Below are 27,505 nucleotides of genomic sequence, written 5' to 3' on the forward strand. Positions count from 1 at the left end.
ATGGAATTTATTCGTTTGTTCAAATCACACTGATTCATATGTAGCCATAAAATCTACAACACATTTTTAAGTGAGTTCTCTTGGCCTCAATTTTCTCTGGGAAGAGCTAAAGCTTATATCTTTTTTTTTTTCCTTCATTTTAACAGTTTTTAATGAAAGCTGTAGACAAGATGACTTTATTCCTGCATCTTCTCAATTGTTTCTTCCTTATATTTGCCCTTTTCCTTTCCTACTTGGCGAGATTTGGCTTTACGTTCGAAGATCTTTTTACGGTCTTTGTCCAGTTTTAGTCTGGTGATAACCACCTTGCTGGGGTGAATGCCCACATGGACAGTTGTTCCATTAGCCTTCTCCTGCTGCACTGGTTCAATGTAGATGACGTATTTTTTCCTGTAAACCTGGACCACTTTGCCAATTTGCTGCCCTTTGTAGTGCCCTCGTACAACCTGAACTTCATCATCCTTTCGGATGGGCATGGATCAAACGTTGTACTTCTGTCTTAACTCTTTAGAAAGAGGAGAAGACAATTTTCCTGCGAATGTGGGAAGGCACATTGAAATGCCTTTTTCAATTCTTGCTTCGGTCAGAAGTCACAAAGGGATTGAACTTCATTTTGGCCGCTAGTGCTTCAGCGATGGCCACAGAAGGGAAGAGCTAAAGCTTATATCTTGAAAGGGGTTATCAGAAGGACTGACTGAGGTAACAGGTATAAAATACCTACTTAGTGCCTAAGTGAGTAGGTGCTTAATAATGGCTTAATGTCTTCCCTTCCATCTTTCCTATGCCTTTACTTTTACAAAACTTCTGGTCCAAATCATGCTTTAACTACCGTGGGGTTGCTTCTTTCATTTCTAAAATCACCATGTAATTTATTCTCACTTTTAATAAAAAACAGACAAGTACATGTCATAATACTGATTCAGAGATTTTCCAGTTGTGAACATGATGAGCTGCCCTAAAGATAACTTCCCTGGTGGTGCAGTGGTTAAGAATCTGCCTTGCAATGTAGGGAACATGGGTTCAATCCCCGGTTGGGAGACTAAGATCCCACATGCAACAGAGCAACAAAACCAGCCTGCTGCAACTATGAAAGCCCATGTAGCATAACTAGAGAGTCCATGTGCCTCAACAAAATATCCTGCGTAACCCAAAGAAGACCTGATGCAATTAAATACATATATATTTTGGGCTTCCCTGATAGCTCAGTTGGTAAAGAATCCACCTGCAATACAGGAGACTCCTGTTCGATTCCTGGGTCGGGAAGATTCCCTGGAGAAGGGATAGGCTACCCACTCCAGTGTTCTTGGACTTCCCTTGTGGCTTAGCTGGTAAAGAATCCACCTGCAATGCCGGAGACCTGGGTTTGATCCCTGGATTGGGAAGATCCTCTGGAGAAGGGAAAGACTACCCACCGCAGTATTCTGTCCTGGAGAATTCCATGGACTGTATAGTCCATGGGGTCACAAAGAGGACTGAGCTACCTTCACTTTCCCCCTAAAGATAGGCATTAATATCAATAGAAAAATGAAATTAAAAAATTAACATAATTTTATGTTGATTTTTATTGCATTTATGAAAATAGTAGTGTAGATATCATGTATATTAATGGACAAGAGTTTTGCTAAAATGACAAATAACTTCATGGTGTTTCCTCTTTGGACACTGATGAAGATGGACTACAACTTTTACTCACCAGCATCATATGGAGACCTTTATGTTTTGCTTCTCTCTTTGCTAAGTTGTCATGTTCATTTATCTCCCTTGGCATCTCCTGTACAGTAAGATGGTCTTAGTTACTCGCAATCCCTCTGCTCTTCAAAAATATGCTACTTTATTGCATGTCTCAACTCTGTTGGCTGTCAGGCCCTGTAGACTTTTCCTTGTATTCTAAGACTTCTTGCTTTGTCACTTAATGTTTGGAATTATTTGTAGCTAACGCTGATGAAATTGGTCTAGAGCTTGAAATTGGTTTCACCTAGGCATGGCTACTGGGCATGGCTACTGCTCTGTAAAACTCTAGTTTGCTTTGAGGCTTTTGCTATATTTAATCCCATGGTTGGTTTGCTGAATTGTTGGAGGGCAGACAATATATGCTTAAAATTTTTGTAATAATAAACTTTATAGTTGAACATTTTTGGAAAATCTCCTCCAGGCCATTAACAGGTCTGGTACTAAAAGTTGAACATAGCAGAGATGTCTGTAGCTAGAGTCTTCATCCAGCATTGCCCTGACATCTGAAAGAGGTCTTCTGTGTGAGGAAGCAGTCCACATAATTCTACCATATCTGACTTAGCATGTTAGTTAGAAGGAACCTCAGTTAAAACCAGCAAACATAAAGTGTAGTTTGTCCAATAGGAAGTTTTTCTGGGCTGAATATAAACATTTTCTCCTTACAATATTGAAAATCTGTTATTTGTCCCACATCCATATTGCTTTTACGTGTGTGTGTGCTTAACTGCTCAGTCGTGTCTGACTCTTTGTGACCCCATGGATTGCAGTTCGCCAGGCTCCTCTGTCCATGGGGATTCTCCAGGCAAGAATACTGGAGTCAGTTGCCATGCCCTCCTCTAGGGCATCTTCCCAACCCAGGAATTGAACCCAGGTCTCCAGCATTGCAGGTGGGTTCTTTACTGCCTGAGCTACCAGGGAAGTCCAAGAAGACTGGAGTGGGTAGCCTGTCCTTCTGGAGGGGATCTTCCCAGCCAAGGAATTGAACTGGGGTCTCCTGCATTGCAGGTGTATTCTTTACTAGCTGAGCTACCAGAGAAGCCCATTGCTTTTATATTCCATTTCATTTATTGGCTTTTGGCTATATCTTTAAAATTTTTATTTTATTGTGGTAAGAACACATAACACAAAATCTACCCTCTTAATAGCTTTTTAAGAATACAGTACAGTATTGTTAACTACAGACACAACATTGTACAGCCAATATTTAGAGTTTGTCTTGCATTACTGAAACATGATGTTCAGTAGCAGCTCCCCATGTTCTGCGCCCCATCCCTGGCAAGCATCATTCTACTCTCTGCTTCTATGAGTTTGACTATTTTGAATAATTTATATAAGTGTAATCAGGCAGTATTGATCCTTTTGTGACTGGTTTATTTCACTTAGCAGATTGTCCTCTGGGTTCAGCCTTATTGTTGTAAATGGCAAGATTTCCTTCTTTTTATGGCTGAATAATATTTCTTTATGCCATGTTTTCTTTATTCATTCATCCTTTAATGGACGTTTAGGTTGTTTTCACATCTTGGCTACTCTGAATGATGCTACAGTGAACATGGGAGTGCTAATATCTCTTTGAGATTCTGATTTCAAATCAGACTATTATTGAAAAAACAAAAGACCAGTGTTTTCAAGAATGTGCAGAAATTGGAATTATTGTACACTGTGGGTGGAATTATAAAATTATGTATTTACTTCAGAAAACAGTGTGGAGATTCCTAAAAAATTATAAATAGAATTACCATATGATCTAGCAATCCTTTGTCCTTTTCACTAGATAACAGCACATTCATTTCAGTATGTAACATTGATGCTAGGCGTGAGCATGTCATAAAGCTTGGCCAAGCTCATGGTCCTTTCGTTCAGCTGCAGGGAGACACAATAGAGCTAATGAGAGAACTTCTTGGATTTCTTTTCAATTATTCTTTGAATAGAGAAGCTCTCTTTCCATGGTTGTGTCTGATAGAGTGAAATGAAATTCTGCGGTCGTTGACCATTACCTTTGCCAACTTGCCATTAGTAGGAGAGAGCTTGTCTGAGAATGGAGTGAACAGAGGAGAAAGCAAGACGTATGTGAATCTGTGGGTCTTCCCATGCCTGGTATTTTCACATCTAATTAAGTGTCCTACCGTTCATTTTAATTGGGGAGTGGCATCTTATCATATTGGTGTGCCATAATTTATCAATTGTTTATTAATATATTGTCTGAGATTAACCATCATGTGTATAGTGTTTGGTACTTTCAAAAGGCAGGTGGGTGGCATTGGTTATTCAAAGTATGTAAAGATTTTCTAAGACTTTTCATATGGTAGGCAATGCATTCACTGTGGACTTCCCAGGTAGCTCATGGTAAAGAATCCTCCTGCAATGCAAAAGACACGGGTTCGATTGTTGTGTTGGGAAGATCCCCTGGAGGAAGAAATGTCAATCCAGTCCAGTAATCTTCCCTAGGAAATCGCATGATCAGAGAAGCCTCATGGGCTATAGTTCATGGGGCCACAAAGAGTCCAACACAACTGAGCACGCATGCACAGTACTTTTACTATGTTGTTTTTTGCTAGGGCGTTCTGTTTTAGGATTTTGATGTATGTTCCCTGGTCAAAATGTTGACAAACTGTTATGAATAAGTTTAAACATAGATTGAATGAATGTTTTTCTTATAAATGTTAAGAAACAGGAATTATTTCTAATGTAGTGTTAAATAATCCAGAAAGCTGATGTGTTGCACAGCTGCGTGTGGGCCGAGTGGGATCTTCAGGCATCTCTGTCTTGTGTGATAGGCTTTTGTGCTTTAGAAAGTTCTCAGCACAGTTGACAACCTGAGCATATTTATATAGTGTATATTACGAGTTATAGGCTCTTGAGAGTGAAAAAGCTGGCTAGCCTTGTCTGAGTCTACCAGCCTGTCTGACTCCACCCTCTTGGTCACTGCACTCCTTTTCCCCTAAGTGTGTGTGTATGTGTGCACGTGCACACACAGGCTCAGTCCTGTCAGACTCTTTGTGACCCCCTGGACTATAACCCACCAGGCTCCTCTGTCCGTGGGATTTCCCAGGCAAGAATATTAGAGCGGTTTGCCATTTCCTTCTTCAGAGGATCTTCCTGAGCCAGGGATCAAAACTGTGTCTCTTGTGTCTCCTGCATTGGCAGGCAGATTCTTTACCACTGTGCTACCTGAGAAGCCCAAGAGCAGAGAGGGGATATCAATAAAGCTCAAAGTACATGTAACCACCTCCCTTCCTAACACATATGCTCATAGTGCAATGAGAGTTAGGCCTACCTGCTGTTATCTTGAGTTTCACTAACCTGGCCCTGAGGGAGGCCTCCCTATGACACTTTCATTTCTTCCCCTTAGCCACTCGCCTTTCCAGGTTCATAGCTCTTGACTCCTTGTCACCTACTCACATCCTGAACTATTTATTCCCTTGCAAATCCAACTAACTTCTAGTTGAAGAGGCAATGCTAATTGCACTTATATAAGTGTGGGAAATGGGCTCATTATTGTTGATATCATCTAATTGCAAAAAATGTAAAAATGGATGTTTTAGTAGAGGAAATTACAATAACTTTGTTAAAAAAAAATGAAAGAAAAGAAGTCTCGTTCTTAGCATAGCTATTCCATGTACTATCTGTACGATCTTTGTTGAATTACTTAATACTTCTCAAGTCTTTGTCAGCTTTTGCAATGAAGGAGACCAACAGAGAAGAAGCTTCTTTCAGATACCTAGAGAGGGTATTGATTTTCCAATAGCAAACACATCAGATTATTGCTGTTCTTTACGTGCCCTGAGGCTCATGAGTAGGCTGGGGAAAGAAACATCAGTGCAGAAGGGATTTGAGAATACAGAGAACAGTCTGAACAGCCCAAGGTGACAATCCTAACAAAATAGAGATGCTGGAATAGACATACTCTTTTCATTATATTCCTCTGTATTTCCATTACTACCTCTTTCTCTGTATGAGGATTTAAGTAAAATCAGAAAGACTAAACCCCAAAAAAGTCCTGAAATTTTTAAAAAAGAAATTAAAATATTCAGGAGATAAATTGAAGGAGAAGGTGGCCAGTTTGAGATCATAATTAATGGCCAGCATGATATAGTGGAAGAAATAACTTACAACTCTGAACAAAAATATAAAATGTTGAGAATTAGGAAGCTAAATAAAACAAACACGAAGGGTAGATTAGGAGTCCTAATGTGTACATTTAAGTCTGAATTTGGCAATAAAGAGTTCATGATCTGAGCCACAGTCAGCTCCTGGTCTGGTTTTTGCTAACTGTACAGAGCTTCTCCACCTTTGGCTGCGAAGAATATAATCAATCTGATTTTGGTGTTGACCATCTGGTGATGTCCATGTGTAGAGTCTTCTCTTGTGTTGGAAGATGGTATTTGCTATGACCAGTGCATTTCTTGGCAAAACTCTATTAGCTTTTGCCCTGCTTCATTCTGTACTCCAATACCACATTTGCCTGTTACTCCAGGTATTTCTTGACTTCCTACTTTTGCATTCCAGTCCCCTATAATGAAAAGGACATCTTATTTGTCCTTTGAACCATTCAACTTCAGCTTCTTCAGCATTACTGGTCGGGCATAGACTTGGATTACTGTGATATTGAATGGTTTGCCTTGGAAATGAACACAGATCATTCTGTTGTTTTTGAGACTGCATCCAAGTATTGCATTTCAGACTCTTTTGTTGACTATGAAAGAAAGTAGGGAAAACCACTAGACCATTCATGTATGACCTAAACCAAATCTCTTATGATTATACAGTGGATATGAGAAATAGATTTAAGAGACTAGATCTGATAGAGTGCCTGATGAACTATGGACGGAGGTTCGTGACATTGTACAGGAGACAGGGATCAAGACCATCCACAAGAAAAAGAAATGCAAAAAAGCAAAATGACAGTCTGAGGAGGCCTTACAAATAGCTGTGAAAAGAAGAGAAGCAAAAAACAAAGGAGAAAAGGAAAGATATACTCACTTGAATGCAGAATTCCAAAGAATAGCAAGGAGAGATAAGAAAGCCTTCCTCAGTGATCAATGTGAAGAAATAGAGGAAAACAATAGAATGGGAAAGACTAGAGATCTCTTCAAGAAAATCAGAGATACCAAGGGAACATTTCATGCAAAGATGGGCTCAATAAAGGACAGAAATGGTATGGGCCTAACAGAAGTAGAAGATATTAAGAAGAGGTGGTAAGAATACACAGAAGAACTATACAAAACCCAGATAATCATGATGGTATGATCACTCATCTAGAGCCAGACATCCTGGAATGTGAAGTCAAGTGGGCCTTAGGAAGCATCACTACGAACAAAGCTAGTGGAGGTGATGGAATTTCAGCTGAGATATTTCAAATCCTGAAAGATGATGTTGTGAAAGTGCTATACTCAATATGCCAGAAAATTTGGAAAACTCAGCAGTGCCCACAGGTCTGGAAAAGGTCAGTTTTCATCCCAATTCCAAAGAAAGGCAATGCCAAAAATGCTCAAACTGCCACACAATTGTGCTTCTCTCACACGCTAGCAAAGTAATGCTCAAAATTCTCTAAGCCAGGCTTCAACTGTATGTGAACTGTGAACTTCCAGATGTTCAAGCTGGTTTTAGAAAAGGCAGAGGAATCAGAGATCAAATTGCCAACATCCATTGGATCATTGAAAAAGCAAAAGAGTTCCAGAAAAACATCTATTTCTGGTTTTTTGACTATGCCAAAGCCTTTGATTGTGTGGATCACAACAAACTGTGGAAAATTCTTCAAGAGATGGGAATACCAGACCACCTGACCTGCCTCTCGAGAAACCTGTATGCAGGTCAGGAAGCAACAGTTAGAACTGGACATGGAACAACAGACTGGTTCCAAATAGGAGAAGGAGTACATCAAGGCTGTATATTGTCACCCTGCTTATTTAACTTCTATCCAGAGTACATCTTATGAAACGCTGGGCTGGATGAAGCACAAGCTGGAATCAAGATTGCCGGGAGGAATATCAATAACCTCAGATATGCAGATGACCCCACCCTTATGGCAGAAAGCGAAGTAGAACTAAAGAGTCTCTTGATGAAAGTGAAAAAGGAGAGTGAAAAAGTTGGCTTAAAGCTTAACATTCAGAAAACTAAGATCATGGCATCTGGTCCCATCACTTCATGGCAAATAGATGGAGAAACAGTGTAAATAGTGGCAGACTTTATTTTTGGGGGCTCCAAAATCACTGCAGATGGTGACTGCAGCCATGAAATTAAAGGACGCATACCTCTTGGAATGAAAGTTATGACCAACCTAGGCAGCATATTAAAAAGCAGAGACATTACTTTGCCAACAAAGGTCTGTCTAGTCAAGGCTATGGTTTTTCCAGTAGTCATGTATGGATGTGAGTGTTGGACTATAAAGAAAGCTGAGTGCTGAAGAATTAATGCTTTTGAACTGTGGTGTTGGAGAAGACTCTTGAGAGTCCCTTGGACTGCAAGGAGATCCAACCAGTGAATCCTAAAGGAAATCAGTCCTGAATATTCATTGGAAGGACTGATGTTGAAGCTGAAACTCTAATACTTTGGCCACCTGATGCGAAAAACTGACTCATTGGTAAAGACCCTGATGCTGGGAAAGATTGAAGGCGGGAGGAGAAGGGGACAACAGAGGATGAGATGGTTGGGTGGCATCACTGACTCAATGGACATGAGTTTGAGTAAACTCCAGGAGTTGTTGATGGACAGGGAGGCCTGGCGTGCTGCAGTCCATGGGGTCGCAAAGAGTCGGACACGACTGAGTGACTGAACTGAACTGAATGTGTACATATTACGAGTCATAGAAAAGAAAAACTTTAGATGTAAGGGAATCAATAATTTTTTGAAATAACTGAGTTTTGTTTTGTTTTTGGCTGCATCATGGTGGCATGTGCAATCGTAGTTCCCTGACCAGGTATGGAGCTAGGTGCCCCAATCACTGGACAGCCAGGAAAGTCCCTGAGTTCAATTCTTGAGTCTGTAGATTTAAAATCCCATTTCTGGGTATGTCCAAAGGAAACAAAATCACTGTTCTTAACAATAACTGCATTCCATGTTAATTTCAGTATTATTCACAATAGCCAAAATATGGAAACAACCTAAGAATCTATTGATGGATAAATGAGAAAAGAAAATATGGTATATACATACAATTAAATATTATTCAGAGATAAAAAAGAAGGAAAGCCTGCAATTTGTGATAATATGAATGAACCTGAAGGACATTATGTTAGAGTGAAATAAGCTGGACACAGAAAGACACATATTGCATATCTTACATGTGGAGTCTAAGAATATCAAGCCCATTGAAACAGATAGTAGAAGAGTAGTTAACAGGAGTCTAGGCTTCCCTGGTGGCTCAGACTGTAAAGCGTCTGCCTGCAATGCTGGAGACCCAGGTTTGATCTCTGTGTTGGGAAGATACCCTGGAGAAAGAAATGGCAACCCATTCCAGTACTCTTGCCTGGAAAATCCCATTTACAGAGGAGCCTGGTAGGCTACCACCCATGGGGTCGCAAAGAGTTGGGTATGACTGAGTGACTCTACTTACTTACTTAGGGAACAGGGGCTGGATGAAATGGGGAGATTCTGATCAAAGGGTTCAAAGTTATAGATATATAATGAACATGTTCTGGAGACCTAATATAGAGCATGATGACTATGGTTATTAATACTCTACTGCATAATTGAAATTTGCTATAAGAGTAGATCTTAAATATTGTCACCACACACAAAAAGAGGTAACAGAGGTAATAGAAGTGCTAATTAGCTTGGTTGTGGTACACATTGCACAATGTATATGTATACAAAAACATCATGTTGTAACCTTTAATGTGTCCAATTTCATTTGCCAATTGTATGTCAATAAAGCTAGAGGAAAATCTTCATAAATTTTACATATGATCAAGGACAAAAGATACAAGCATCAGTAAATTCTGATAAAATTCCTGAACTTTAATGCTTAGGATAAATTATACAATCTTGTAGACTGAAAGAATATATTTACAAAATGAAAAAGGGCCATAGAGATTTCAGTCTTCACCTTCAATATTGAAGTTTGAAAGACTATTATAGGTTACAGAGATAAAAGCACTATACTATAGTACAGTACTTTAATACCCACTTAAGATATAACTGATCTCTTAGGTTCACAGTGAATAGGATAAAGTATTGTGAATATTCAATAATTATAGACTGTATCACTTATGTATTTCATGGGGGATGATTGCTTGAGCATGTATTTTAACAAAATATAATATGTCAGACATTCAAATAGGAAAAGAAGGAGATGAGAATACACAGTGGTGAGTAACCAGATTTATCTATCTTTCCATCTGTCTATCATCTTTGTGTATACCTAAACAGATGATATCTATTTTTTTATCATCTACCTCTATGTATACTTAATAGGATGAAGGGATGTGTATTATTTCAATGTTAGATATTGATTATTGAAAAGGAAAATACATCAAAAGAAAGTTATTATATTTACTGTAATGACTAAGCTAAATGCTAGAGTTTTGTAATGAGTTCAGGGCTTTGGGAGATGATCAAGAAAAAATATATGACCATGAGGTGGTGGTAGCACACAGCAAGCTCTATATGGGTGACAGTTGGACTGATTTACTGAGGGAATGTCCCTCAGAGCAGGAGACCTTCTGAGACAATGGTGCAGGGCAACACCCAGAAGGAGAAGAGGGCGAGGGAAGCCCTGTGGGAGAGGGGAGTTGTATGTGCAGGTGGTATCACCAGGGAGGCTGGCAGAGAGTTTCTGGGTCAGAGAACCCCGTTGGGAAGCAGCAGTTTGGAGTCTTTTCTAACCCCCGAGATTTGTCTTATCTTTGACTAGCAGATGTTGGTTGTAGTGTTGTGGGGTATGCATCACAGGCATGCTGTGAATGACTCAAAGTCTGCATATTCGGTTTACATTTGAAACAATTTGATGTGTAAAAATTTGAGTTCAGGCATTGGTAGACTTTTGAGCTAACAGTACTAGCCTGCTGTGCAGAAGTAAATAATCTAGCACCAATACACTGGAGCCATCTTTGTTTCATTTCTATAATTTACTGGTAATGAAGAGCCTATATTTTAAATGTCTAATCTGGGAGGAGAAAGAATGGGAAGTAAAAGTATTATAAATGTTTTATCTTTTAGGGGTTGGATTTGGTAGCAGCAGGGGAATATATTTTCCTAATAGATAAGAAGCATAATGCTTTTTTATAATTAAGAAATATTTTATTGTAAATGGCAGTAAAGGAAAAATAAACTAAATAAATAAACTAATAAAGTGGAGTGGAATTTTCAAATCAATAAGCAAGCAAGAATGAAAGATTTGCAGTTTGATCATATCAGCAAAATATTGGCACAGGGAAAAATTTTTTTTAAAGGAACTATAAACTGAAATAATTAAGTGAATAATTATATTGATTATTACTCTAAAGGTGAACTGGCTGAAATCTGTCTCTTATGAAAATGGGGAGACTGTCAAAAATCTACCCCCAATATATGCTGTTTATGAGAAACACAAGAGTAGTGGTATGATTATCAGATAAAGTGGTCAAAAGCACTTAACTGATGTATAAGAAACATTATATGTACTGATAGAGAAATGTTCTGTGCTAAGTCATTTCAGTCACGTCCAACTCTTTGTGACCACATAGACTGTAGCCCACCAGGCTCCTCTGTCCATGGGATTCTCCAGGCAAGAATACTGGAGTGGGGTTGCCGTGCCCTTCTCCAGGGAATCTTCTGGACCCAGGGATCTGACCCATGTCTCTTACATCTCCTGAATTGGCAGGCATGTTTTTTTACCACTAGCACCACCATTATGTCATAGTAAAATGCCTATTTTTTTTAAAAAAATGTAGTTGTCACAAATCTGGATACACCAAACAGCATAGCTGTTAAATAAACATATAGTTATTAAAACTCCAAGGAGACCTTGAGAAAAATACAGTTATGTGGGAGATATTAATATGCCTATTTTGGAGTCAGATTTAATAGAAAAAATAATTGAGGACATAGAGGATCTGAATGATATCAATAAACATTGTATATAAGCTATATATACAAACTCATACTTTCAAATAGAAATATTGTTTTATTTGTGAAATATTTATAACTAACCATATACTTGACAATGAGAAAAACTAGTAAAATGGTTGAACTTTACAAGATACATTTTGTATTGGGTTAAAATAAAATTAATGATGAAAAGGGAGACCAGTGTCTCCTCTCTGATGGGAAATTAAGAACTGCAGTACTAAATTAATTACAGATCAAAATAGAAATGTAGACTAAAATAATGTTACAAATAATTTTGAAAACATTGCAAAGTTGAATACTTTATAAAACCAAATAGCCTTAGTAAAACTCTGTTTAAGGAATAACTTCAGTCAGTGATCCAAAAATGGGAACTTTATAATATTTTTTAAATTTAGAGAAAAGCAACAACAACAAAGGTAAAATTGGTAAGGGAAATACTAACCTTAAGTCCTATAATAAAAGTGAAATAGGAAGCATAAAAAAAAGCAAAAGTATTTTTTCTTTGAGTTTTCAAGAAAATCAATAAAACCCTATTGAAGAAAAGAAAAAAGAGAATGGCATTATACATACTTAGAAATATGTAAATAAATCTACCCAGACCAAAGAGATTAATGACTTAAGGAAACACTATATGCAATATAAAGAAATAACAATCCTGAGAAAAATTTGGACTTCTATATATGTATAGAGACAAAGTTGCAAAGACCTGATGAAGTAAGATAGGAAACTTGGAATATATAAAAAGGACACACTTGGGTATAAAACAAAATTTTATGGCAAAAAGTATTGTAAATGAACTCAAAGGGGGAAATACAGATTTGTATAACTTTTTTTCCTTAAAAAAAAACTTTTTTTGAGCATGAGGAAAGCATGGAAGGATATATATCCCAGGCTATTACTACTATTACTACATGCTGATAGGGAAAAGGTGGGCTGTATTCAGGGGATGGAAAAGTTGAAAACTTCCCAGGTAACGCTTATGGTAAAGAACCTGCCTGCCAATACAGGAGACATAAAGAGACAGCGCTTGGATTCCTGGGTCGGGAAGATCCCCTGGAGAAGGAAATGGCAACACTCCAGTATTCTTGCCTGGGAAATCCCATGGTAGAGGAACCTGGCAAGCTACTGTCCATAGGGTCGCAAAGTCCGACACAACTGAAGCAACTTAGCACACAGGCAAGAGTAAAAAGGAGTTAAAAAAAAAAAAAAAAAAGAACAGTAAAATGAGAATATATGCAGTAACAACAGACTATGGGTTTAATTTAAAACCTATGAATTCTGAACAATGAAGTCCTTGATTCAAACAAGTATCTTGTTCAGTTGCTAAGTCTGTCCGACTTTTTGCGACTCCGTGGTGGACTGCAGCACGCCAGGCTTCCCTGGCCTCCGCTGTCTCTGGAAGTTTGCTCAAATTATGTCCGTTGAGTCAGTGATGCTATCTAACCGTCTTATCTCATTGACAGGTGTATTCTTTACCACTGAGCCACCAGGAAAGCCAAGCAAGTATTAATACCTATCCTAGCAAAAACTGGGGAGAACAAGTATGAGAATAATTTTAAAACCTAAAATTACTTCTTTAGTCACATTGTTTTGGGGGAAATTTATTGGAACCTCTAATCACAACTCACTGTGAATTCTTTATAAAATATATATTTGTATAAAATTGTCATTGAAAACAGTAATGCATTGATCAATTCTCCAAAAAGTGCCTTGTATAGCCTATGAACTTAATAACCAGTTTTCCTTCTCTTGAAACCTCAATTTTACTTTCCATGAAGCTATTCTCTTATCAAATTTTAAGCAGGTTTTATAGTTTCACTAATGGTGTATTTTTGAAGTGGTAGTGGCCCCATTAATTGCTTAAGAGCCCAGCTAATATCAAACTGAACATATTTTGCTATCAAGCAATAACTGGTTTCCTTAGAAAAATCCTGATATTATGGCTAAATCTTAGGATATAAGAAACCTTGACTTGTCTTTTTATGGGAAAGAATCTTTTCAAATTTTGTGTTTCAAGGTTAGTAGCATGGAGCAGCATTTGTTACCATGTACACAAATCAGCATCATATATCAGTTTGACACATAAAGTCAATAGCACATTTCTAAAATAGAGGCAGTGTGTGTTAGTAGAGGCACAGAAAACCTGAGTTGGGCCTGGCTCCAGCACCTACTGACCTGAGGTCTAGGACATATTGCTGAATTTCTCTGAGCCTCAATTTATACAACACAATCATCATGGTTGTTCCACCTACCTAGAGGGTTTTTGTTGTGACAATCAAATGACTACTTTATATAATAGGGCTCTGTAAGCAAGAACACACCAAGTATGTGGTGAATAGCTTTTTTTTTTCCTTTGTGAAAGGATTTTGTTCAGTGTTTTCTGTTAGATATTAGATTTTATCTGTCCTTTTCTCATGCTGTTCATGGGGTTCTCAAGGCAAGAATAATGAAGTGGCTTGCCATTCCCTTCTCCAGTAGATCATGTTTTGTCATTGGAAAAGACCCTGATGCTGGGAAAGATTGAAGGCAGGAGAAGGGGACGACAGAGGATGAGATGATTTGATAGCATTACCAACTCGATGGACATGAGTTTGAACAAGCTCTAGAAGTTGGTGATGGACAAGGAAGTCTGGCATGCTGCAGTCCATGGGGTCACAATGAGTCTGACACAACTGAGTGACTGAACTGACTGACTGTCCTTTTCTGGATGCATATAAGAAGGAATTTATCTGTGGTACAAAATATGAATCTCTAAAGATGATGTTTGAATAATAATAAAAAAGATTATTTTATTCTTGTCCTTACCATAATAGAAGTACCATATTAGGGAGATCTATAATTAGGTTGAATCCTGAAACATGTACTTAAAATACAAAATGAAGTTAGTCTACTTGGAATCATTTAAATTTTTGTAAAATTTGATTTCATGAAATGACTAAGGACATAATTTTCATGTAGCAATAGATGCCATATAGCCTTCTGGAGGAGATGATGTAAAGGTGTAATAAAATATTATGTTCTTCCTAATGGTATTTTTCAACCTCAATATATTATGTAATTCTAAGTGATTACTACAAGTAGATGTTTACTGGTACTACAGAAATTCTATTTTTGTTATAAAGGAAAGTACTTGTACTCAGCACTCCAACATTATGTCTTAGAACTCCTTCTTTAATTACAATTTATAGAAGTTTAATAAATTCAAATAAGATAATTCAATTTTTATATTTTTCTATAATCGACAACAGACCATGTTAATAGGATAATTTTCTCTTGATGAAAGTAGTTAATTATTTTCTGTGGTGGTTTCTGTGTGATATTATCTCACAGTTCCCACAATGCTATATTTCAGCATTCTGAACTTTACCATAGCATAATCTTATTATAATGTAAGTTATTAAAGTGTTTTTAGCCTGTTTAATTTCTTGGTCTTAGTTGCAGGCTTAATTTTTTCTATTAGGTCATCACAGTAATTTATAGTAGCTATTGTTACTACTTTATTAATAAGAATAAACAAAAAATGGTATTAACTGAAGTTTTAATTTGTCTCAAATGGAGGACAGTATAGACTAGAGTGTCAGAGTTCATATTTTTTGCAATTAGGTTGTACATATTAGGTGGCTGTATCTGTCTGTATCTACTATCATTTTTATCTATTTGTCTACTATGTATCTACCTAATTACCTATCCCTTGAAGTAAAATAAGATATTAAATTCCAGTTGGAAAATAATATCATATGGAAGAAACTACATGGACTTTGAAATGAGACAAGATTTCAACTCTATCACTTCCAGTTTTGTGATAACTTTCAAGTTGTCAAATTTCTCTGACTTGGTTGCTTTAGTAAGTAACACAGTGGCTAGGTTCATCTCTCTTCCTTTCATAGCATTTTCTACCTACTTGTTGGTTGTCAAATCTTAATATGAAATCAGTGCTATAGAGATCTTATTCAAAAGTAGATTCTGATTCAGTAGGTCTGCAGTGGAGCCCAGGATTTTGCAGTTCTATGAAGTATTAATACATTGTCCACCTGCCTTGGTTTGAGTAGCAAGGTTGTAATGTACACTGGGAAGCAGAAGGTTTGTTCCCTGAAGTGCTCGTCTAATACCTAAAATGGAGAGTTATTGTGGCAGTTAGGAATAAGAGATGTATAAAATGACTTTCCTGCCTTCTGACAAGAGAGGAGTTCAAGAAACATCATCATTGCATCATCATTGTGGTAATTTTTTTTTTTTTTGATAGGGTTCCTCTTGGAGCCCTGTTTTTCTTTCTTTTTAAAAATGTGGTTATAATTGGCACAAAAATTATATTAGTTTCAGATGTAAAATATAATGATTCAATATTTATAGATATTACAAAATATTGACCACAATAAGCCTAGTTTAACATCTGTCACCACAGGTAGTTACAACATTTTTTTTTTCCTTGTGATAAGGACTTTATTCTCTTGGCAACTTTCAAATATGTAGTATGGTGTTATTATAAACACAGTCACCATACTGTAAATACATTACATCGCCTTGACTTATTTTATAACTGAAAGTTTATACCTTTGGACCTCCTTCACACATTCGTTCACCACTCCCTGCCCCCTGCTGTCCCAGTTTTGGAGACTACAAATCCATTTTCTGCATCTATGAGCTCGGGTGGTTTTGTTGTTTTGTTCTGTTGTTTTTGCGGTCATCTTCTTAGGTATTACATCTTCGTGTAAATAAATCATTTATTTGGCAGTAAAGCAGGTCATAGCTGGGAGTATTATTGGAATCATTTTGTGCAGACTCCTTATTTATAGAGGAGGAAACTAAGATTTCTAGATGGAAAGTTCCTATAGGATAGAAACTCAGACCTCATGATTGTGAACTTAATTCTCCTTTCATCCCATCATAGTGTCTTCCTTGTAAGAAAGGCCAAATAAGTTTGATATCTAATACATCCAGGAAGGAATGATTTAATTTTTCAAAGGAAACTAGGCCTTAGAAGCTGTTCAAACAGAAATTCCAAGAAAGTTAAAAAATATCAGTGGCAACCCAGACTTCCTTGTGTTACCTTTGCTTATTGTTTTGAATCACCTTTTTTTTTTCTTTTTTTGGCATTTGAGTTGGAAAACGGTACATTCATGCAAAAATGACTTTGAAGCTATAGTATGTATTAAGGAAAATCCTGTGGTATCTGGTGAACCACATTGTAAAGTTTGGGATATGCATTTTATGCACCTCATTTTTACCTTTCTGTGATCCTTTCTAATGACCACCTATCTTGCTAGATACAGAATTTTCCCTTATCCACTAATTTTTCCCTCTCTAGGGAGATCTTGATCCAATATACTCATTCAAGCATTAGGAATCTATTAGTGACTCCTTGTAGGTATATTTGTATTAAAGACAAAAATAACAATAGACACACTTCAAAAATTAGGAAATGTGTTCAGGTTCATTTTTTAGGGCTTCTTTCCAATATTATTGATATTATAGAAACTGCTTTGCCTCTTTGGAAGCCTACCATCTACTCAGATTTTATATTAACATTGAAAGGCAACCTCTAAGGATTATTTTTCAGATAAGATTTCATGGAATACTTAAATAGTGGTTGTATGCTTGCTTGTTATTTGTAGGTGGTTAGAGAAAACAGAATTAGGTTTAAGGTGCTCAATAAATAATAACACTTCATCTTTTTCTCCTCATTCTACACAGGTTTAGAAGCAATTTAGAGATAAAGCCACACAAATATAACATAGTCTTATTACTGATACAGATGAATTTAGGAACTTTGGGTCTTCTAGCCAAGTAGGTTTGCTTACAGTTTGCCCTCGCAGTGGAAAGACTCAGCACATTTAGTTCCAGTTGCAATGATTGCTCTGAACAGTATCGGATCTCCCCATAGGAGGACCTCCTCTACCTCACAGAATGGAAGAGCATGCTTTTTGTGGGCAGACCTGCTGCCAAACAGTGGGTGAGGAAAAAAAGAACTGAGTCATCCATGACCAGTACCTGCTCTGAAATTTTCTAATCAGAAAATCCACATTTCTTCCTCTGCTGGCAGCTTAGAGAACCAATTGGAAAGTGATGAAAGGGAATTGAGATGGTGAGAAAAGCAAAGGGGGTAAAACTAACCTCTTAAAAGTTCATCCGGGGGCACCAGGAAATGACGATCCATTAGGTATTAAATCAGAAACACTAATCATGGTAAAGTCTGACAAAATTTCAGAGAGCCAACTGGAGCAAGTAATCTAAAAGGGTAAAGGAGCTCTTGAGAGGTGGCCTTTTAAAGCTAAACCTCCAAAGAGAGTAGAAAATGGTTTGCCCAGGGCCTGGGGCCTGGGGGTACACATTTCAGATATGCAAGATGACTAAGTTCTGGGGGTTTATGGCAGTGTAACCATGGTTGGTAATACGGTATTGTACAGTTGACCTTGTTAGGAAAGTAGGTTTTAAGTGTTCTCACCCAAAAAATCGTATTAAGTATGTGAGGTGATTAATACTGTGGTGATTATTTCACAATTTGTACATCTATCAGAACATTAATTATACATCTTCAATCTATACTTTTTGATTTGTCAAGTACCTTATTGGTGCTTATACTTTCAGCTGTGAAGTGGCATCTCTCCTTATACTTTCGACTGTTGATCAAAAAGCTTTGTGCTGTTGTTCTCTCTCACGCTGGACTTTGTAATCACATTATTTTTTTTCCTTAAGAAATTTTCAATTTTACTTTAGAGTTGGATTTTTTAAATATTTACTCAGCAGAGAACATAAGGGCACAAATAGAAAATGAAAAATCTTTACAATATGGGAAAAAAGCTGAAGTTTAAAAGATCGTAGTAGGACTCCTGAGATTATGCCGGCTGTGTTAAATAAGTATAAAAATCTGGGCATGCTGAAGAGAAGAAGACAATAGTGGTGTGAAATGATCAGAGAGTTGTTAGATGATTGATGTGCAAGGTGACAGTCATTGTAAGTCATGCTAGGAATCTCCTGTGTCTTTAGGGAACAAACCTAAGAGATACATAGAATTAGGATTCTAAGGGAAGCAGCAAGAGAGATAGGCTCATTAGAGGGGATCTAGGCAAGATAATGATAGTTTGAATCCAATCTTGGGCTAGCCATTCAAAGGATACTTTTGTTATTCTCAGTACTTCTTGACTTAATCTCATTATAGGAGATGAAAAGGAGAGGGTTATATTAGAAAATAAAATATCTGGGCCAGAAAACAAAGGGAAATATAATGGAAAGAAGACTCTTGAACACAGCAAGCAGTGCTGGCCTACCTGAGTTAGAGAAGGAAAGGGGCCAACCTCAAAGCAAAGAAAATCATTTAAAACTTAGCTGAGTCATCTTGAAAAAAGTAAAAAAAAGCACAGAGAAAGAAAATTGTAGAAAAATATATAGCAAAAGGAAAAGCTACTTAACTCCTGGAACAATGAAGCACTGTTAAAATAGGGGTCATTGGAGAATCATGGCAGAGGGTCTTGTCCTCACTTAGCACCCAGGGTCACAAGTCTGAGAAAGACCATCTACGTCTCCTGCTTGGGGGTCTGAAGAGGCATTTCTGTGGTTGTTAAATGTGTGGTAACATTTTCAAAGGCAGGTTTCTGGATACATGTACCCCAGTGTTTGATGCAGCACTGTTTACAATAGCCAAGACTTGGAAGCAATTTAAATGTCCATCAACAGGTAAATGGGTAAAGAAGATGTGATACATGTTTACAATGGAGTATTACTCAGCCATGAAAAATGTGCTATTTGCAGCAACATGGATGGAACTGGAGATTATCATAGTAAGTAAAGTAAATCACACAGAGAAAGACAAAAGTCATATGGAATAACTTATATGTGGAATCTAAAAAAAATGAAATAATTGATCTTATTTACAAAACAAAAACAGACTCACAGACTTAGAGAACACATTTCTGGTTACTGGGAGGGAAAGACTGGGAGTTTGACAGGTACACACTGCTGTATTTGAAATAGATAACCAAAAAGGGCCAACTGTATAGGAAAATATACAAAAAACAAGCAAACAAAAAAACAGAAGCAGGTTTCTTTTTTAGTAGTGTCCTGGGAAAAGTTAGTGATTACAGCCACCATGGTCTAGCATGGGGCTTACTTTCAACTAAGCCTAAAGTGCTAGAAATATGGAGTTCAAATACAAAAGAAGTTTAAGAAGTTTTGATTATGCAGGAAGGAAAAGGAAAGTACTGTAAATGAGACTTGGTGACTGGGTTTGCCGCCAATGTGTATCTCTAAATTTTGTAGGAAAATAAGAATGCCATTCTCTGAGAGAGGATAGTACCAGTATCAGTTCAGTTGCTCAGTCATGTCCAACTGTTTGCGATCCCATGGACTGTAGCACACCAGGCCTCCTTGTCCATCACCAACTCCCAGAGCTTGCTCAAGTTCATGTCAGTGATGCCATCCAACCATATCATCCTCTGTTGTCCGCTTCTCCTCCTGCCTTCAATCTTTTTCAGCATCAGGGTCTTTTCCAATGAGTCAGTTCTTTGCATTAGGTGGCCAAAGTATTGGAACTTCCTATTCAGCATCAGTCCTTCCAATGAATATTCAGGACTGATTTCCTTTAAGGTTGACTGGTTGGATCTCCTTGTAGTCCAAGGGACTCTCAAGAGTCTTCTCCAATACCACAGTTCAAAAGCATCAATTCTTTGGTGTTCAGTTTTCTTTATGGTCCAACTCTCACATCCATGCTTGACTACTGGAAAAACTATAGCTTTGGCTAGTTGGGCCTTTGTTGCAAAGTAATGTCTCTGCTTTTTAATATGCTGTCTAGGTTGGTCATAACTTTTCTTCCAAGGAGCAAAAGTATTTTAATTTCAAGGCTGCAGTCACCATCTGCAGTGATTTTGGAGCCCCAAAAAACAAGTCTGTCACTGTTTCCACATCTATTTCCATGAAGTGATGGGGCCAGATGCCATGATCTTCATTTTTTGAATGTTGAGTTTTAAGCCAACTTTTTCACTCTCCTCTTTCACGTTCATCAAGAGGCTCGTCAGTTCCTCTTGGCTTTCTGCCACAAGTGAGGTGTCATCTGCATGTCTGTGGTTATTGGTATTTCTCCCTGCAATCTTGATTCCACCTTGTGCTTCATCCAGTCCAGCATTTCACATGATGTACTCTGCATATAAGTTAAATAAATAGGGTGACAATATAAACCTTGATGTACTCCTTTCCCAATTTGGAACCAGCCAAGTTTAACCTCCTGATGCAAAATTGCTCTCAATTGGGTTTCAGTTCTCAGTGTGTGTGTGTGTGTATGTGTGTGTGTGTGTGTACATATATATCTTCTCTGTTCATCTGGAATAGATGGATGGCATCCTGTTGAAGCTGAAGATATTCTCTTCCTCCCCCAGACACCACCCTAGGGGTGTTGCTCTAATCTTTCGCCAAAGTCCTGAGTTCTAGGAATTCATTTTTCTTGGAACAGCTGCTCTAATGGTCAGGGATAGCCTTGATTTCTAAATTTTGTGAGTCACTGCCTTGACAGTGTTGTGAGGGTCTATTAACTCTTCAGACTCTCTGAAAGTGAGCCATTAGTGGTTTTGGTGGTGAACTAATTTAAATTTGGAGATGCTTTTTGTGGAAGACAGCTTGGTTTGATGGACTTGAAGGAAATCTGGTTTAACTGAGTCATCAAGAGTTTCTCTGGTTGAGACTGAGAAGGGGAAATTGGAGCATGTTAACTTGTATTTGGTCTTCCAATGTATTTTAGGGCTTCCTTGGTGGCTCAGGGGTAAAAAGTCTGCCTGCCAATGTAAGAGACACAAGAGATGTGGGTTTGATCCCTAGGTCAGGAAGATCCCCTGGAGAAGGAAATGACAACCCACTCCAGTATCCTTGCCTGGGAAATTCCATGGAGAGAGGAGCCTTGTGGGCTACAGTCCATGGGGTTGCAAAGAGTGTGACATGACTGAGTACACAGCACACATAATGTACTTTATGTTTGAGATTTCAACACCAATAATTAAGAGCAAGAGAATTTGACCTTGAACTTTAAATATTTGGACAATTTCTTTTTCCTGAGAACTTGGTAGTGGAGGTTATGTTCAAATTTGGGATGTCTTTATGTTGTTAGTTTTGTTATGAAAACTTTTTGACCTGTTGGGCAGTAGGGTTGGATATCATTTAGGACTGGAATTAGAATATAGAGTGAGTCTTCAGCATAGTACTGAATGGCATTGTATTTAATTAGGCGTGTGTATGTGTGAGAGAGAGAGAGACAGAGAAATTACATGCCCTTTCAGAGCCTTCAGCAGTCACAACACAGTAAAATATATATGTGTGTGTATGTGTGTGTGTGTGTGTGTTTATGTGTGTATATATATGGTATATATATTTGTAGTTATTGACTGGGGACAGTGTCCCCATGCATTTGAGAGAGTGAACGTGCTGCTGCTTCACAATTGAGTAAATGAAGACTTGTGAGCACTTTCAGGGTGAAGGGACTTCCTTTCCCTTGGCTACTTCCCTTTCCCTTTCCTACCCACATAGAGGGAGATCTGTTAGAATAACAACTTGAATCTCTGTCTATTCTCGGCCTTACTTCTTCCCTTCAGAGGAAGGAAATGACTTATCTGGTCAGTGGAGTTGGAGACAGAATTGAGCCTACTGAGCTCAGGTCCTTCCTCTTTCCTTTCCTTTGGGTCTGACAGCCTTCAGAGAGCACACGTTCTGTTCTGGGCCTTCATGGACTAAGATTTACCAAGGCAGCTTCCCAGGGAGAGGCCTCTGAGGGTACAGCTATGCCCATGACTGGTTAGATAAAACCACAGGGAATTAGGCAGATGGAGTTAGTGAGTCCTGTCATCTGAACACCCAAGCCATATACATCCTTTCTTTTATCAATAATAAACAGACATCTGCCTGACCCTTATGTCTGTATCTGATTAGTGTCAAATTTGGGTAAGGAATGAAGACATCATTTATTGGGTTCCTTCAGACCTCACTTTTAGAATCTGATTTTGGAGCCCCTTAGGAAGTATTAAAAAAAGATTGGGTTTTGAAAAAGACACAGTGACGTAGAATCAAATGGCAAGTTATCTTTGAAGTTGTCTATCCCAATGCATTCTTTCAATTTTTCTTAGTGGTTAAAGAAACTAAGAGAGAGAGGATAAGATACTAGCTTAGGTCGTACAGCTGATTTGTGGCAGAATCATTTCCTTTTTACTTCTATAACCTTGACATGAACTGAGTTTATACCTATAGTTGAATTAGATCAAAAATAAATGTTTACCAAAGTCCTATAAATCTGGGAACTGCTTTTAAAACAAATCACCTAATTTAGCTCACTCTTCCAATCAGGTACACTCTGTTGTTTATGATACCTTCTTTACCCTTTTGAGAGTAATGATTTTTTCTCTACTTTCTTTATTTCACTTGATAAATGCTGATCTCTTTCTGTGTTTCTGCTGAAGCTTGAAATTAATATAGTTTTCTTGACCAATATTACCAATTATATGAGCATCATGATGGCTGTAGGGCTTAAATAATGTTGAAGAGTAGTATAGGGGTAGATTGCATTGTTAAGAAGAGTGTTCCATTTTACAGATGCATATGATTAGGTTGGAGAGACAAAGAGTGGTTTGGTCACAACAGCAGTCTTGCCACTTTACAATCCTTGGGGCACCAACATTTGCTTCAATGCCTTCAAGAACCTTGCTACTGGTTCTCCCTCATTCCCCATGTCTTTTTGTAACAGAATGTGTAGTTTGTTTATATCCCTTTGTGTGCATATGATACTACTCCCTCAAGTTAGAATTTTAGAGTTGATTAAGACTTTGGGTTAGATTGAAAGATGAATATATTGAGACAGGAAAAGTGGCTTGCCCAGAGTTGGTTTCCACTAATGGGAGAAACAAGACTTGAACCTCCGACTCTTAATTTTGGCAAAAAGAAAGAATTTTTTCTTTTTCATATAAGCCTAGTATAAATCCATTTAGAAACTTGCAGCAATAGAAATGTAAAAATGAAAATATAAATTGTATATAATTATGAATTTCAGAGGTATTGACCTTTGGTATTTATCTCTCCAGTAATCTCCCTCTGCTTATTTACTTCTGTCACCCTAAAGATTTGTCCTAGTTAATGTAAATATCTGTGCATGACTTTTTAAACTGTCAATTTGATAATACATTTCAGAAATATGTCTTATTATATTTAAATATCCACCTGTTGCTTGACATGTTTGTCCAATCAAGATATTTTCTTTTATGTTATCTTTTTTTCTCACAATTAAAATGCCACTGAGTATTTGCTTTAATACCTTTATTATATAATTGCATTATGCTTATTTTATGTGTTTTATTTATCTGGAATGTATTATAGTGAAGGCTGTAGACTGGAGTTTCAGCTTTGTATTTTCCAAGATAGTAACTTAATACTTTCCCAGTGGTACCTACTGAATTGCCTGTCTTTTTTTCTCCCACACTGATGCATTGATGCCAGGTATTCAGAGTTTTATACTTGCAGATAAACTTTAGAATTATTGTATCAATTTCATATTTTCCACCCCCTTGGGATTGTATTAAATTTATAGGTTTCATTTAGGGAAGAAACTGACATCTTTACAATGTAGTCTTCCTATTCAAGAAGATGATGATATCTCTGCCTTTATGTAAGTCTTATCTTCCCTCAGTAGTTTTATAGTTTTCTTCATTATAGTGTCTGCACATTTTTATTGCTTATTTCATTTTTTTGTTATTGTTACTGTTAGATTTATACAATTTACTTATATTTACATTTAACAGTGTTAGAGATTCTGTATTTTTTAGCATTTGGGATTTTCAAACAGTACAATAACATACCTTAAAATAATTGTTTTTCAATTTTGTCAATATTTATGCTTTGATTTTATTCATATTTTTAATTGCATTGGTTAGCACTTACAATGTGAATGATCATATTTTTTACAAGTATTTGCCTTCTTTATGATTTTGATAGAAATAGTTTTATTATTTAACGTGATGACTGTGCCAAATGTGTCAGCTAAGTATATGACTTATAAACCTTGTAATATGGAAGTTCTATTTTCATTTAAAACATAGATAATTATGTGTGTATATATTTATATGTATGTATACACTATATATCGGAGAAGGCACTGGTGACCCACTCTAGTACTCTTGCCTGGAAAATCCCATGGATGGTGGAGCCTGGTAGGCTGCAGTCCGTGGGGTCGCTAACAGTCTGACACGACTGATCGACTTCACTTTACTTTTCACTTTCATGCATTGGAGAAGGAAATGGCAACCCACTCCAGTGTTCTTGCCTGGAAAATCCCAGGGACGGTGGAGCCTGGTGGGCTGCCGTCTGTGGGGTCGCACAGAGTCAGACCCGACTGATGTGACTTAGCAGCAGCAGCAGCAGCATACACTATATATACACTATGTATGTATGTATGTATATAGGTATGTCTATGTGTTTTTGTATATATACATATATGCACATACATATATGTGTGTCTATTCTTTTAAAACAAATTCTGATTGCCATGAAATAATTCTTCATGTTCTGTGATTATAATAAATATATCATGGCATTTTACTATCATGCGTATAACATAGATAAGTAGAATTGTGTGGGTTGTGGTAGGATGATCTCTGATAGTATACCAAGTGTATCTCCCACTGTTATGTTTTGCTGCTAAAATTCTGACTGAAAAGATTTCTTTTTAAATTAATGAGTATGTCTTATAGTAAAGATTTATTCATTAATTTAAATTAATGGAGTGAATTATTCAGAAAACCACATCTTTAATATGTTGTGGAAAAGTTGAGGTCTGTATGGGCAAGGTAATGGGACAGTTATAGTGTAGAAAATTCTCTTACCTCTTTCTTAGAACCTGAGGGTGAAAGGAGAATATCAAAGGATTAAGAAAATTTTAAGATTGGATTTGGGAGTAAGACATTTGTGCTTTTCATAAAGTGTATTTACATTTCTATGTAGGTTCATGTTTAAATAACTTCCTCTAAAAGAATGAGGGATAAATTCATGCTTGAGACTTGAAATTTATGTATTAAGTGTGATTGCGTGACCTTAAAATATTAAATGTTTTATGAAAGAAGAAATTCTCAAGGAACAGTGAAACTTTTTTTTTTTCATTGTGCCTGGTGACTGTGGACAAGTATAATCTTGCAGAATGGAAAGATGCAGAAACCAAAAGAGTTTATGATTCTGGAAAGAGAAAGAACTGGTGGTGGAGTTCAAGACAAGCTATAACAGCCTGAAAATAGCCCAGAACAGAAGGAAAACCTAGAAAAGGGCCAGGAAATACTGATATAGATGGAAGAGTATTAGAACACCGTGACTCCAGACCTCACAGCTGAGATGAAGATGAAATGGAGGTGGAGAGAAAAGTACTTGCCAGCCAAGAAAATTCAGAAGAACTTTGATGCTCTGGTGAAGGAAACAATTTTGATTCCAAAAGTCCAATTTAGTTCTGGTCCCTAAATTGGATTTTGTATTCCAGAGACCACGAAGGAATAAGCACACCTTGGACTGGGGCAAGGGCTGGACTCGTTGTTCAAGAATTCCTCTGTGAGGAGAGCTCTCTCTCCATCCTTCTGTGATGCCCTTCTACCAGTGATGACTGATAGCTGACAGCTGAGAAGAAGGGCTCACCTCCTGCCTTAGTAGACTGTAGTCTTCCAGTAAATCAATAGGCAGAGAAAGAAAGGAGTATTTCATGACAAGAGCAGAAGATAGGAAAATACCAGGGTCCAGAAACGATTTCATTTGCCTTTAGATAGAGTAAAAAGCAAAGTTGAGATGGATTAGAGCAAGTACAAGGAGGCGCTCACCTAGGGGCCAGGCTTTCAGCTTCTAGAGCTTTGTTTCTCTAACTTCAGGACTAGCCTGATAGATAAACAAAATGTGATGTGTCTTATCTGTTCCTTTAATTTTTGAATGTTTGTATTTTCCCTTATTCATCTATTTCCAAGCTTCTTTATTCTTTTTCTTTGATTTACAATGGACATTTCTAAATTTGTTAGTTATTGCCTAGATGTACAAGTGAGTTTTAAAATTTAAAATGAGTGAGTTTAAAAATCTTTTTGTAAACAGAGACTATATTATTTTTTAAAGTAAGTGATGCCTTAAAAATGAAAAACATAATACCTATACCTAAATGTTCCTATTTCCTTAGTTTTCATTTTTCTGAAAAATGATATGTCAACTTTTAGGTTATTAGTCCATAGATAAGCTGAGACTCAGCAAAGAAAATGAACAAATGACTTAAATTGCAGGTCTTTTATTCTTTGAGAAATTAAAAAAAAATAAGATGATAATCCAAGAAAGTAAAAAAAAAAAAAAAAAAACCTGAGGAAATACTAATACTAATACTAATGAGTCCATCTTATATCAGAGATGAGTACAAATGGCATTTTCTTAATGCTTTCCATTAGCAAGCATATTAAAAAAAATAAAACTACTGTAAACTTTATATTAGGCGGTATGTTAAGCTTAAGAAATTTAGCTCATTTTTTTCCTTAACACCCCTGTCTTAATACCTTCACACTACAGGTATATGGAGTATTATAAAGTGTGTGAGAATAAGTAAAATAAAAGAAAGATAGGTCATTAGGGAAAGGAGGAAGGTAAATATAGTGAAGAAACCATAGGCTGGAGGATAAAAAAAAAAAAAAAACAACCAACACACACCTGGTTTGGGATCCAGTAGAAGAAAAATAACACATGAAGAGACCAAGAAGGGTAGCCA

General features: G+C 37.1%; 1 protein-coding gene and 1 pseudogene across 4 annotated transcripts in view; one reads left to right on the forward strand and one right to left on the reverse strand.

The window, feature by feature from the left end:
* GPC5 (glypican 5) overlaps window positions 1–27,505 on the forward strand; it is a 1,490,288-nt gene that overhangs the window by 185,070 nt on the left and 1,277,713 nt on the right. The gene's annotated exons all lie outside the window — the stretch shown is intronic.
* LOC122686745 lies at window positions 138–612 on the reverse strand (annotated as a pseudogene).

Source organism: Cervus elaphus, chromosome 30 (assembly GCF_910594005.1).
Source record: "Cervus elaphus chromosome 30, mCerEla1.1, whole genome shotgun sequence".
Classification (NCBI taxonomy): Eukaryota; Metazoa; Chordata; class Mammalia; order Artiodactyla; family Cervidae; genus Cervus; species Cervus elaphus.